This window comes from Falco biarmicus, chromosome 1 (assembly GCF_023638135.1).
Source record: "Falco biarmicus isolate bFalBia1 chromosome 1, bFalBia1.pri, whole genome shotgun sequence".
Lineage (NCBI taxonomy): Eukaryota > Metazoa > Chordata > Aves > Falconiformes > Falconidae > Falco > Falco biarmicus.
Window position 1 is genome coordinate 103,194,729 of NC_079288.1, and position 12,808 is coordinate 103,207,536.

The window sequence follows — 12,808 nt, forward strand, 5'->3', positions numbered from 1 at the left end:
TGCCCCAGCGTGGTCCCCGCAGCGTGCTGACCGGGAGAGGGGAGAATCTGTCCGAGAATCCCGGGGGGTGGCGGTGGCAGTGCCGCTGGCGGGGAGCCCGATCCCCCTGGCTGCTGGCGGTGGAGCTGCCGGTGCGTGGCACCATGCAGCGGGCATCTTTAGAAGGATTTCTGGAAAACAAGCAGAAACCCAGCTTCCTTCAGCAAGATGATGAGGGGGAAACTTGTAGGGAACACAGAGTGCCTCTTGACCGAATTAAGCTTCATAGGGATCAGATTATACCCGTCATTCAGTACAGTTCAGCTTCCGCTAACACAGTTAAGCCATCCTGAGAAATAAATTGATGTACCCATTTCTCTAAAAGGCTCCGCAGTCGCGGCCCGGTGCAATGCCAGCAGGAGGGAAAGATACCTGCAACAGGAGCTTTCCCAGCGCTGGACCCTGTGCTAATTGCTTTCCGTTGCGGCCTTCATATTGCACAAAAGGAAGGAAAGGCTTTGCCATACAGGGCTCCCGTTCCGTAACTGTGATCGAGCTGCCAGCAGCGCTAGCGTTTCCAAAGTCTTGAGGCATCCTCTTGCCCTTCCAAAGCAGGAGGCTGGCAGCTTGCCATCATCAGCCTGATCCAAATAATGCCCTCCCTAGGAAAGAGCAAGTAGACCATCAGGTGGATTTCCTGCTTAGAGGGACTGAAGCATTTTCCTTTACAGTCACTGTTTCCCGTAATTGTAATTACAATAACAGTATTTTGTTCCTATGTGCCTTTTTTTTTCTTTTTTTTTTTCTCTTCTTTTTGTTATGAAAGGTTATGAGGTCACATTTCGCAGTGGCCTGGAAAACTAGAATTTTCATGGTTCCACCCATGCGGTAAAAAAAAACAACAACATTGTTCTGGCAGCTTGTTTTCATTTAGATTCCCACTCCAAAGTGGTTTTCTTAGCTCTGTTTCATCATCATCCCTCCAAAAAAGCAAGCAACAGGGTAAATAACTAGAGTCTGGTTTTGAAGGCTAATTAAAGTACAGAATTCTCCCCCCGGAAAAAATCTTCCATGGGAATTCTCTCTCTGAAACCATAAACCTTCCCTCACACCGTAAAATACTGGCCTTTGGTGGGGACCAAAGTGACAAGTTTTACAAGCAGATGCCTCCTCCTGCAGCACATTGAATATATGTTCCATGGCTGCTGAAGCAGTGGAATGGAGCCTTTTTTCTTGTCTCATCTAAAGTAGTTTAACTGCTCTGTGACTTCTGTTTTTTAGTAAGAATATCCTGATGCATGCACTCCAGTGTAAGTAAGAAGCCGACCAAGCCCACTGTCTCTAAATCAGAGATAAATACAGAAGAATAAAAATAGACAACAATCCTCTAGTTATGAAAAGCCATTTAAACCATAACCACTTTTCACAACCATGAAGCAATTTTTATTAACGATGTTAGAGAACATGCTGTTTTATCTGAGCACTGAAACCCTGGGAAATCAAAAGAAAGGCAGGAATATTTAAGGAATTCCAGCAATCAGATATCTTAATCAGGAGATTTTTTTTTTTTCCTCAAGGCTAAATTTGGTTTGCTACTGCAACAGATAAAGGATTCTTGTAGCCCACGGGACCACTGAAATTCTTTTAGCTGAACCCTGGCTTGAGTATTTATAGATAAAGCAATGATTTCTGCAGAATTTTGGGTTTGCTTCCTTCAGTCTATTCGTTTATTTTATCACAAAAATCTACCTTTGCGACACACAGAACCACATCATTTCTCCATACAGATTTTCTAGAGTCTCAGTGTGAATTATTTTCTTTTTTGGCAAATTATTTTACCTTTGGAAATCAAGAAACTGCTTAGTAGCAATGATGCATTTAAAACATTCCTGTGAGGACTCCACCTCTGAAGTGCAGCATGGGAATGCAGTGGGTGCACTGCTGGCTCAAGGCACAATACTGTGTCATAACTGCAAATCCCTGAAGCAAGCAGAGGCGTATCTTCCTATTCCAAAATCACGATATTACAAGGGGGAAAAGCAGATAAGGCCCACGTTCAGTAAAACATGTAAATATGCTTACCCAAAGAAGACCTCACATCCTCATTTTCCTTTCTTACCCCCTCCCATTAATCTTCCCTCTCCCCACTCTTTTCACTTTTTTACTATTTAATTTGCTATTCCCAAGAATCTCTGCCACTTAGAATGACAGCATTTACAGAAGTCCATGACAGTTACTCTGTTTACATGCTACGCCATTGTCTTATCTCCATTGTGAACTCTTGGCACAGTTTTTTTTCCTTTTCCTGTTCTGGTCCCATCACAACTGGGATCTCAGCTGTGGTGGCCACCTTGCACTAACATTATAAATATGGTGAAAATAATAGGCAAATCCTATTCGGTAAAACATACCAGGTGCCAGCTCCCACACTGTGGCCTCACTGACAATTGCTTAGTGATAAAACAAAAGGCAAACTGATACCTGGGACAGACTGCCCCTTCCCCGTTGGACGCCATTCCTCACGCTCGCTGGTAGATGCAACAGGCCTACAGGCATGATGTCGGGAGCTGTAGGAGAGAAGCTCATCAAAATGGATGCATGCTGCCAGCAGGATCCCTTTGGAAATGTAAAGTTGCAGAGGGTGTGGAGGGCAGGTAAATCAGAGAGCATCATGTTGTTAGGGTCTGGAGAAACCCAGCTGCAGAACGCACCAAGAAAGCAGTCATGGAGTCTGCCACAGAAAGTGCTGTCTCTTGTTCTATCCCCGTCACCCACATATATACCTGGGCTACCCTCGATTTCGCAGTGCCTTGTGATGAAATGGGCAAGCTTCATGCTCCCAGGGAGATAGTTCAGGGCCTCTCCTGATCCTTTCCATGTGATAAAATGTTTTGAGAACCCTTTTTAAAAATTCAAACCATGAATGAAATAGTCCTGTCCCATGCGCTGGGAAAATCTTTAAAAAATACAAAAAGTCATTATTTACTGGGTTGTCCACATGGCTTCTTCAGCCTAACACCAGTGACTTGGCTCCTTGGGGTCTATGTAAGGAAGGAAAAGGCTTGTCAAGGAAGGGATTAGGAAATCATACAGCACAGTATCAGCCAAAGCAGAACAGATCCCAGAAAACCTTAATCCTACTCCTGTGATTTAGTAACTGTTAGACATTTCTTTAGTGAATGTCTTATGTTGGCCACAACAGAGGGGTGGAAACAGCAGGTAAGAGGGGCAGGATATTTTTTGTTGTCTCTGTGTGTGCATCCGCGTCTCTTCATGGATCTCTGGCCCTCGCCACCCAAGATAGGAATCATGCTTGTCCTTACTTCAGACTTCAGTGCTATAATCATCTGTCACTGTTGACAGACCTGCTTACACCAGGTCTAACTGGATCCAAATCTTGCACTGCTTCCTTCAGGAGCTGTGACTTGAAGGCATACAGAGACATGAAACAGCTTTACCAGAACCAAGTGTAGTTTCATCTCAACAGTGAGAATGCAATTGTAACTAGAAAAGTGTTTTACTTGACAAATACTCTACCAGTTTCTGCCTTATCTAAAATTTTGGTAGACTTGTCCACTCAACTCCTTCTGCCACATGACTTTTGCAGTCTGCTTTCATCTATGTATCTGTGGTGTTCTGTTTACTTCCATCTCCATCACCATGTTTCTGAATCCTAGCTGTATTTTCCTCTGGAATATACAGTAGAAGAAATTTGGAGGTAACTATTACAGACTGGCATCTTGTAGTTATCAAGAATAGTGCTTTTATGAAGGTGGGGCATCCCTCTCTTTTGCATACTGTCAGGAATTTAACCCCTGGTTGCCATTTAACTCAGCCCAACTCATCAACAGAACATTAAACATATTACAGGTGACTTGCAGGTCCTTAACACTTCAAGTTTCCTGATGGCTCACCGCAAAGAGCCTCTGCTGGCTGGATGTTCCACAGCATGGGCCGAGGAGGATGGCAGAAGCAGCTTTACATGCAGTATGCTGCCAGTCTTAGAGGAGGTGGCTCTTGGGAAACACCCAAGTGCATCAGTAACATACAAAGAAAGGTTTTCAGAGACTTTGCTCTTCTGCCTGCCACACGCAGCTAATAAACATACTTGTCATCAATGAATTTACACATACTAGTTTCTAGTACTGTATGCATAATAGACCGATAACCTAATTATGAGATACTGATTTCAGCTGAGAGTTGAGACATTTCTGAAAGGTTTTTAAGTGGGGAGTGATCAAATTTCACTGTACTCATGCTTCAATTTATTCTTCCCACACAGCATAAATTAACTGCTGGCAGGTAAGTAGTTCACTATAGGGCAGAGCTACCCTGCGACTATGAGGTTCAACAGCAACCTCAGCAAGGTCTGTGAACATAGCTGCTGTTTGTGTAACAGCAGCCTTTGCTCTTGGCTTAGCTGCATAGGGATGCACATGAAGTAAGTGCATCAGACAGGCCAGGCTGGGATTTGCATTTAGAACACTGTTTGACTTCAAGATTTGGGACAATGACTTTTTAGGAGATGAGAGATTTGTCTGCAGCACTGGGGCTTGCTTCTGAGGAAATAAATACTTTCAACTGTTACGAAAACAGCAGCAAAAATGTTCTTCCTTCTGCAGTTTGGTCCTGCTTGACTCTCATGTTTTTGACACTCCAGCTAAATAACCAGTCCTCATGAACTGTAAGCCACACATACATACACATACCTCTACAAGCATGTCATAATTGTGATATTGATCATGTAGTACATTTTAAAAACACACATTCCTCATAATCTGAGCTATACCAAAATTAAGTGTGGCAATTCACACCCATCAGCTGCTTCTGGTTTGGTTTGCTGCTTCCCTGAATCATCAGCTGCTTCTGTATACACAGCCTCATGACTCAGAGGTGGCAAAGTGTGCCACCCGCGTAGGAGGATAGAGGGTTGCTTCAGGCCACATTTCCTTACTGTTCTTTTCACCCAGATTTCTCTCCTCACTCAACTCTGCTCTCTTCCAAACTTCACCTTAAACCAAATCAGCCCCCGTCCTCTTCTCCTGACCGCATCGACCACTGACCCACACTATGTCCCCCTTACTCAGTTGCACGTCTGGTTCTCACCACTGCCACAGAGCGATGTTAGAGCCCTTGCTGCTGAGCTAGGGCACTAGGAAGCTGGATGTGGCCAGGGAAGCATGCTAGGGGATGGGGGAAATACCTTGTGGGGTGGCTGCATAAGACAGGCTGTGACTTGCACTAAGCTGTGAAACAGAGATCTTGCTAGGAAAGGAAGGAGAGAAAGCTGCAGGGCATGCACTGGGATGTATGGGAGACTGGCAAGTGGCATTGTCTGGATAACCTAAACAGCCTAAGAAGTTTGCTGAGGACCTGGCTTGCAGTGCCAAACCCATCTAATCAGTAAATCTCCTATGGTCGAAGTTTTACTACCTTAAATCAAGTTAAAGCTGCATATTCCTCCAATGCAGACTGCAGCAGGCAAGAACACTATCTTTTCAAGGGCTTGATCTTATACCCTTGCGCATTAAGTCTTACTCTCCACCAGCTTTCTTCTCCAAGGACACTTCAGGTCATGGAAGGACCATGATGGGTTAGACAGCTAGAGCCCAGGGAGACTGACAGAAATTCTCCAAGCCCTCAGTATTCTATACAGCCCTGAAACAACTCCAGGACCAGCCAGGTTTTCTTGTCCTGTTGCTGATGAGTGCTGCAAACAGCACTGGACTACCCCCTCTGCATGCCAAGGGACAAGCACGAGTGCAGGAGCACCCAGCGAGGAATCAAGAGTACACAACTGAGATACGCCCATGCTGGTCACAGCAGCAGAGCAAAGGAAAAAAACCCTGGCTGTGCTAACACAGAAGAGGCTAGCCATACATAATTCAGCTCAGTTTTCTTATCTGCAACAGCAGTGAAGGCAGTAAATTACCTGGCAGGGCTCCTGGTAAACCGGGCAAGCATGGGGACAGGCAAGAGGAGCATGTGGGGCACATGTCCCAAGGACACAGCAGAAAAAGCAGAGAGCACCTGGGGATAAGTTGCATGACCAAGAGATTCTTTTGGCCCTGCAGGCACTTCTGGACACAGTCTCTTAGCTCATTGTCTGTGGCCCAAAGGGGCTTTCACCCATCCTGCTACAGAGTAGATCCCACCTGGCTCAACAAAAGGCACAGAAAACATTGGCTAAACCCAGCTGCAAGCTCAGGTCAAAGCAGGAAGCCAGGAAGAATTTCACAAAGGAGACGGACCACCACCTAAGCCACCACCCTGAATTATTTCACTCTCATTTGAAAGACAGCATCTTTCCAGAGGTAAAGACAATATAGCTGTTGCTATTCTTCCTTGAAGTGAGCATCCATCCAGCACCTGAAATGCAAAACCAGTCCAGGATTGTGTTCCCTCTTGCCTTACACACTCCCTGCACCTCATGAGTACTTACAATCAGGAAGCTAACAAAGCCTGAATCACCATAAAAATATATCTCTGATCTTGTTGTAGGGAAAGCTATAAGGAGTTGGCAGGTTTCTGAAACACCTTGCTAATATGGTCAGATGAGGCATGTGGGTCAGTTACTGAACCGGCCTCACACTTTCTCATCAATATAAGACACTGGAGAGCAGAGCCTTTACTGTCCAGCCTTGAAAACATCTTGTAATAACCCTGAACATGCCAGAAATAGTAAAGAATCTCTCATTCAAACAGAATAAATGGTGATCATATACTTTTTCCTAGATTATGACTCATATGCCTCATAAAAAATTGAGGATTACAGCCTACAACTGTCAGTGGGACTTCAAGGCGCAGATCCCACAGCAGTGGATGAAACTCTGGCCCCTGATCCACACCCTCTGATTTGACAGGAGCTTTGTACATAAAGAGTGCCGAAGTGCAAAGCAAATCACAAGTCAGTTTATTCTGTAGTGCTGCCAAGTGCATGTTTCCTTCAGCATTTGCTGGCATGGGGGGAGGGGACAGAGGGAGAGACCTGTTATGTTTATTTGCCTCATTTGGGATTTAGTCTGAGTGAGTACAGTTTCAACAACCTGTAGCTAGTTTTTAGTGAACTGTACTACAGAGGGCACATGTAAAATTAGCAAACCGATGGCACACGTTTCCCTGACCTGTGTCAGGACATCGAATTTCACATGAATGTGACTCTGACATTACAAAGATGAAGGATGCTCCACTGGAATATGCTAGGAGAGACTCTGGGGAAGCATAGCCAAGATGTTGCTACATCCATGCTCAGCACTCCACACCATTCTTTTGAAGTCAAAGACAAACTTTCTACATACTCCCAAGGTGTATACTACATACGCCAAGGTGACTCAGTACTTTTGAAAATCCCACTGCAATGCTGCAGGAGTCTTGTTTTTTTCTTTTGTTAGCCTATGCTCAATTTCTTATTGATCTGAAAGAATTCAAGAGTAGATTCTGGAGCTTAAAATGTATGCTGCTGCATTAAAACGTAGATGCTCACTAATTCTACATATTTTATTGAGGAAAAGTGGAGATCTTGCATACTAAGTAAGTGATTTTTACAGTCTCTGTTAACTGCAGTTGACTGTGCCTGTACAGTTGAGCAAGACCACAGACTTAAAACCAGTGTCTGATTTATTTTGAACCAGTCTTATGTCACAGACTGGTATCTCCCCTTGTTCCTGAAATAAACATAGGTATTGAGGGCTGCAATTGGATGATTCTGCTAGCCCGCATTACATTATTATTTATTCGGGTGATCAACTAACTAATTAAAATTCTGAAATGTAGGTATCTTTTAGCAGGCAGTATCAGCGGAGCGAGCGCAGCACAGCTGAGCTCTCTGGAGTCTTCCCACGCACAAATCCTGCAGTCTCAGTCCTTAAGTGCCCCATACTTACTGGCACAGATGAGGAAAGAGACCAAAATGGCTCACATCAGGAGTCTCTTCCTGATTCCCAATGTCTATTGCACTTAAATGCACACTTGGTAGGCCCAGAAGTAAGGTCAGAATGCATCATTCTTACTCCGTAGCCTTACTCCCGACTAGTCAGTGGCAGCTGTTCGTAAACAAATGCTTTATATGTCAGCCTTGATACAAATAGCTTGTGTCTACCAGCTTATACAAAGAGGCTGTGTGTGTGACAGCCCTCAGCTCCTGTCCCAGGGCAGAGCAACACTAGCTAAAGGCACGACAGGCACTGGCTTCCCGGGAAATATGCCAGACAGTGGAGGTTTTAACTGACTGGTGCAGGAGAAGGATGGAGGAAACGATATTCAAGGAGCCCAGACTGGGGAGTTAAAGAAACAAGGGGGCCTAATCCTGGCAGGAAGCCTATGGCATCTCCTTTCTTTAGATCTGTGCACATGCACGATCTGGACAAACCGTTCCCTTCAGTGGATGTAGTCCATCTCCGAGCCCCACCTGAGGAGATGCAGAGACATGCTGCAGAAGGTCAGTGGCTCAGAATCGCTGCCCCTCAGTCTGCCTGCTGAATGCAAAGCTTTGGCACTACGACGTGATGAGCATCTGTGTTTAGTGGGATTTTATTCGGGTACAGTAAACAAAGTTCACCAACTGTCTGGTGGGGCAGGTCACCAGCCTCCCTCTGGGAGTACAACTGCTCACAGCTGTTGAGGGCAATGCTACCTTCAACTATTTGCACCATTTTTTTCAACACAAAAGTGACAACACTAAGAAAAAAACATTGTTGGGGAAAGGGAGGGTGAATGCTGCCTGAGAACGACCCAGCACCCTTTTGCTATTTCTAGGCCTGTGCACCTTGCAGAATCTAGCTCATCTGTCCCTGTTCCTTGTCAGACACGGTGCACCAGCCCCAGCACAATGTTGCACTTCGTTGTGCCTGTCAGCCTCAATTTTGAGTATTTAATATCTTGTGGCCAAAAGCAGTGCTGGTCCCTGGGATGGGAAGCATTAAGCTAGACCTTCAGTGCAGTCTGCGATACCTTATATAGGTTAGCTGTATCCCTTGACACCACAGTAATGGCAAAGCAGGGAATACTTTGGGGAAGAAAAAAAAAATTACACACCTGCTTGGTTCTAGCTTGTGATCTGGGTCTCAGGATGGAGTCACTCATGTCTTGCCTTTTCCTCCTACATGACTGGGTGGGAAAGGACTTCATGCTTTCTCCTGTCATCAGACCAAAGCAGCACATGACTAAGTGACCAACAACATCCTCCTCCAAACATTCTTAACTCAGGAAAGAGGAACTTATGGGAACAGTTTCAGAATAGGGCATGCAGATTTGGTATCAGCAAAACTGTATTTCAAGGCACATGAAAGATTCCTGTGGCTGCCTCATTTATATCCCTGGCTTCTTATTTCTGGGAGGAGAAATATGTAACATCAATGAAGATACCCCCCTGCAACTCTGTGATACCAGACCTGTTATCAAACCTGTTTGGGTTGTGATGACAAACACTCTACAACCACAGCTTATAGACCATTTGGGAGAATCCTTTCGCAAGAGAGTTGTAAAGAGTCCCCATATGGTAAGCAGCCAGGAAACAGAAAAAAAGGCAAATTCAGGGAATTGAGAGCTTCATTTTGAATTTGCCCATGTGATTTATGCAACGACCTAATCACTTTCAGCTTTCAGGAAAGCATCATCTAAACAAAGGGAGCATGAACACCCATATTCAGAAATTCTGCAAGGGTTTGGCCTAAGTCATCTGCTGAAGATTAGGAGTATCTTGTCCTCCTGAGAATGAAATACTTGCACTCAGTGATACATGAAGAAATGTGAAAGAATAGACAGCTAGGCTGGGCGTGAGAAAAGTGCTTGTCAAAATAAAGCAAGCTCACTTAGGGGCCTCTGTGACTTAGTGCTGTTTTACTCCTCTACAGGTCATTGGCTCATGTGATACTTCATTTCGATAAACTTCAGACACAGGTCAGCAAAATGTTTACTCAGAAATGCAGATTATTATGCCTGGCACTGAATCCAAAGGAATATTTAAGGTGGTGTAATAGCCATATTTCTATGAGCCTGGTGATGACACCAGAGACATGGCGCTAAAGCCCCCTTCAAGTGTGACAAAAAGCTTCATTTCACAGTAAATAAACATCACAGCTAGGCTAAGAGAATACATGTGGGATGATCCAGCTGAAAGAAGACATTTGCCTGTAAAGCTTGCCAACACAGGTAATACGCTGTAAGAGAGTGCAAAATGATACCACACTGTACACCAACTCCCTGCTGAGTGTCCTCTCAGAAGGTGTTCTTTCCACGAGGTACAAACGCGGTTCAGGTACTTTCTCAGAATCAACTGTTTTCTGTCTCCAGCTTAGAAGATCATACCTGCCAGCTACAAACACAGATGTCCTTTTTTTTTTTTTTTTATCACAAAACTCAAGCCTGTGTCTGTTTTTTCAGCGCTCTTTAGACTTTGGACTTTGATAACTTCTGTGTTAAAAGTTATATGAAAATAAGTATTTGGCTGTCTTTTTTCTATAAGCCTGACAACGTACAGAATCTACATGGAAGTCGAAGCATAATGTCTCTAGGATGTTAGACAGCCACAAGAGTCTATCAGCATGAATTTGCTGGAACATTTTATTTATGACTCTGTTTCTAAAGGCTACTGGGTACTACACTGGGTACCACAACTTCAGTGAACCTGAGATGAGCTTGAGACACTTACCATTTCACAGAAATTAGCCAAATATATTATACTGTGTTTTATGCTTTGGGGTCTCTGCTGCTCCCCATCACTGGCAAAGTAACATACTATAACAGAATGATGTCTTCTTATTGTTTTAGTCTATTCCTGTATGGTTGACCCTGCCACTCTGTTGCACATAGAACTTCCACTGAAGAACAAAGACATTTTTGGAGCATATCTCATTATGTCTCTAAAGAGCATAGAGATTAAAATACTGTGCACATGGAAATACTTAATTGAGCAAGATCTATAGATCTGCAACTTTAACCTCTTTCTACTGGGCTCCAAGGAGAGATTTTCACTGGTTTCTTTTCCTCTGCCTTGCAGTGTCTTGTATTTTCTCCCTCCTCCTTCAAATCCTTAGAAGGTATTTGATTCTCACCTGGGAGGAGGTAAAAAGCATCAGGCACCAATCATGAAATAGCATATGAAGTGTAACTGTACCAGCTAGGGAAAAGGAGAATGGAGAAAAACAAAACAGAGAGCATGACTTGTGGAGACAGTGACTGATAAACTTTTTCAAGCTGGCAAATAATGGCTCATGGAAAACAAATCTACAAGGGAAAGAGATTTAGGGAAAGCTGTCATTCCTTGATATTACTGGCACAGTACTCAAGTTCAGAGAAAGCACAGGAAATGCAGTAAGATACTGGCCTGGGCAAGCAATAAGTTCTACCTCAAACCCAAGAAGGAATTCCAAATCAGATTACTATGGGTAAGTAGGAAAGAATGGCATTAGACCTGTTAGATATTTTGAGTCAGCTAAGTGAGGATGAAATGCATTATAATAAGGAAATATAGTAGACCAAAGTCAGAATGACAAGCTGTTTCCTTCAAAATCCTTGAAAAACTGGTGTATTTCCAAAGATTCTGCTCAATTTGCAGATGAACCCCAGTTAGAAAACACTACAAAGATGTTAAAGGACTTCAAATGGATTCAAAGTGATCCCAACATATTGGACAAAACCTGGAAAATAAGGGAGTGTGAAAACAGGGCCAAATAACTTCTCCCAAGCAGAACTTCTCAGCTGAAATTTCTGAATGAGGAACAAATGGCTAGGTAGGAGTTCAGCAAGGGAAAGATATAGGGATTTTGGTACATTGTAAATGTCAGCAACATCCTGGTTGTGCAAAAACCCGAAGCATCCTATCACGAAAACAAAGATGAACATGAGAATAACCTCAGCCTGGGTAAGACCACCTCTGGGGGTGATGTCTGTGTCCAGGTTTGGTTGCTGTTCTTTAAGAAGGATATAAACAAATTCCAAGGAAAACAGGGAGAGCTACAGGAATGATAATACACCTATGATCAATGTGCCAAGATGGAGCAAACTGAGTTTCTAATACAGCTAAGAGATAACTGAGAACATGCATGAGAAGCTCCAACTAAGTACAAGGGTGATAAAAAAACCTGGAAATACTTTGCTTCCCATGTTTCTTTGGGACAGAGTAAAGTGAGTTCAGGGGGAGTGGACAGATTTAGATTAAAAACTAGCAATGATTTTGTAACAGAAAGGACAGTTAAACAGTGAAATACATCATTCTGAAGGCTCTGGTTTATCCCTCTTTCAGGATTAGCTTACATACCCATTGGCAAGTTGATGTCTTACAGCAGAAGGGTAAAACAGACCAGCACTTCTTGATGGTTAAGATAAAAAGGTTTTTTGAAAAGAATCCATGGACCTCTTGTATTTTACAATTATTTTGGTGGCTATGAGGAATAAAGCCCTTAAGATATATCTAAGCTTTACTGTCTTACAATATTTGAATTTTGCTAATAGCAATATAAACATTCAAATTTGTAACTGGCAGTAGTTGGGAACCTGTGCCTGTTGACAGGCAGAAACATATCTGCCATCCATGTGGGTGTTGGGGGAGAGCAGGTTAAAAAAAAATATTCATGGATGACGTCCAGGCCACCAGCAGCCTACAGATGCCCTGGACTCCTGATGTCCCTTTCAGCCTATTGCCTTTGATTCTTTGGACACAAGGAAAGGCTCTGATGGCACCTGGCTTTCCTTCACCATGACTGTAAACGCTACAGGCACACATTCACTGATAGCTGATTCACTACGAGAAACAGCTTTTCCCTCCTCTTCACTGGCTGCCTTCCAGATTTGAGTGGCTGATAATGTAAAGTAGGTCTGGATCTGGGGTACC

General features: G+C 43.7%; 1 protein-coding gene across 2 annotated transcripts in view; it reads right to left on the reverse strand.

The window, feature by feature from the left end:
• Positions 1–16: 16 nt before the first annotated feature.
• CCDC158 (coiled-coil domain containing 158) overlaps positions 17–12,808 on the reverse strand; it is a 60,146-nt gene continuing 47,354 nt past the window's right edge. The window contains exons 26-29 of one of the 2 annotated variants that reach the window (XR_008824404.1): positions 9,013–9,113; positions 2,461–3,668; positions 1,819–1,984; positions 17–641 (exon numbers count right to left, since the gene is read on the reverse strand). The gene's annotated coding sequence lies outside the window, so the exon portion shown is untranslated. The remainder of the gene's footprint in view (positions 642–1,818; positions 1,985–2,460; positions 3,669–9,012; positions 9,114–12,808) is intronic. The other variant, XR_008824407.1, reaches the window with a different exon arrangement.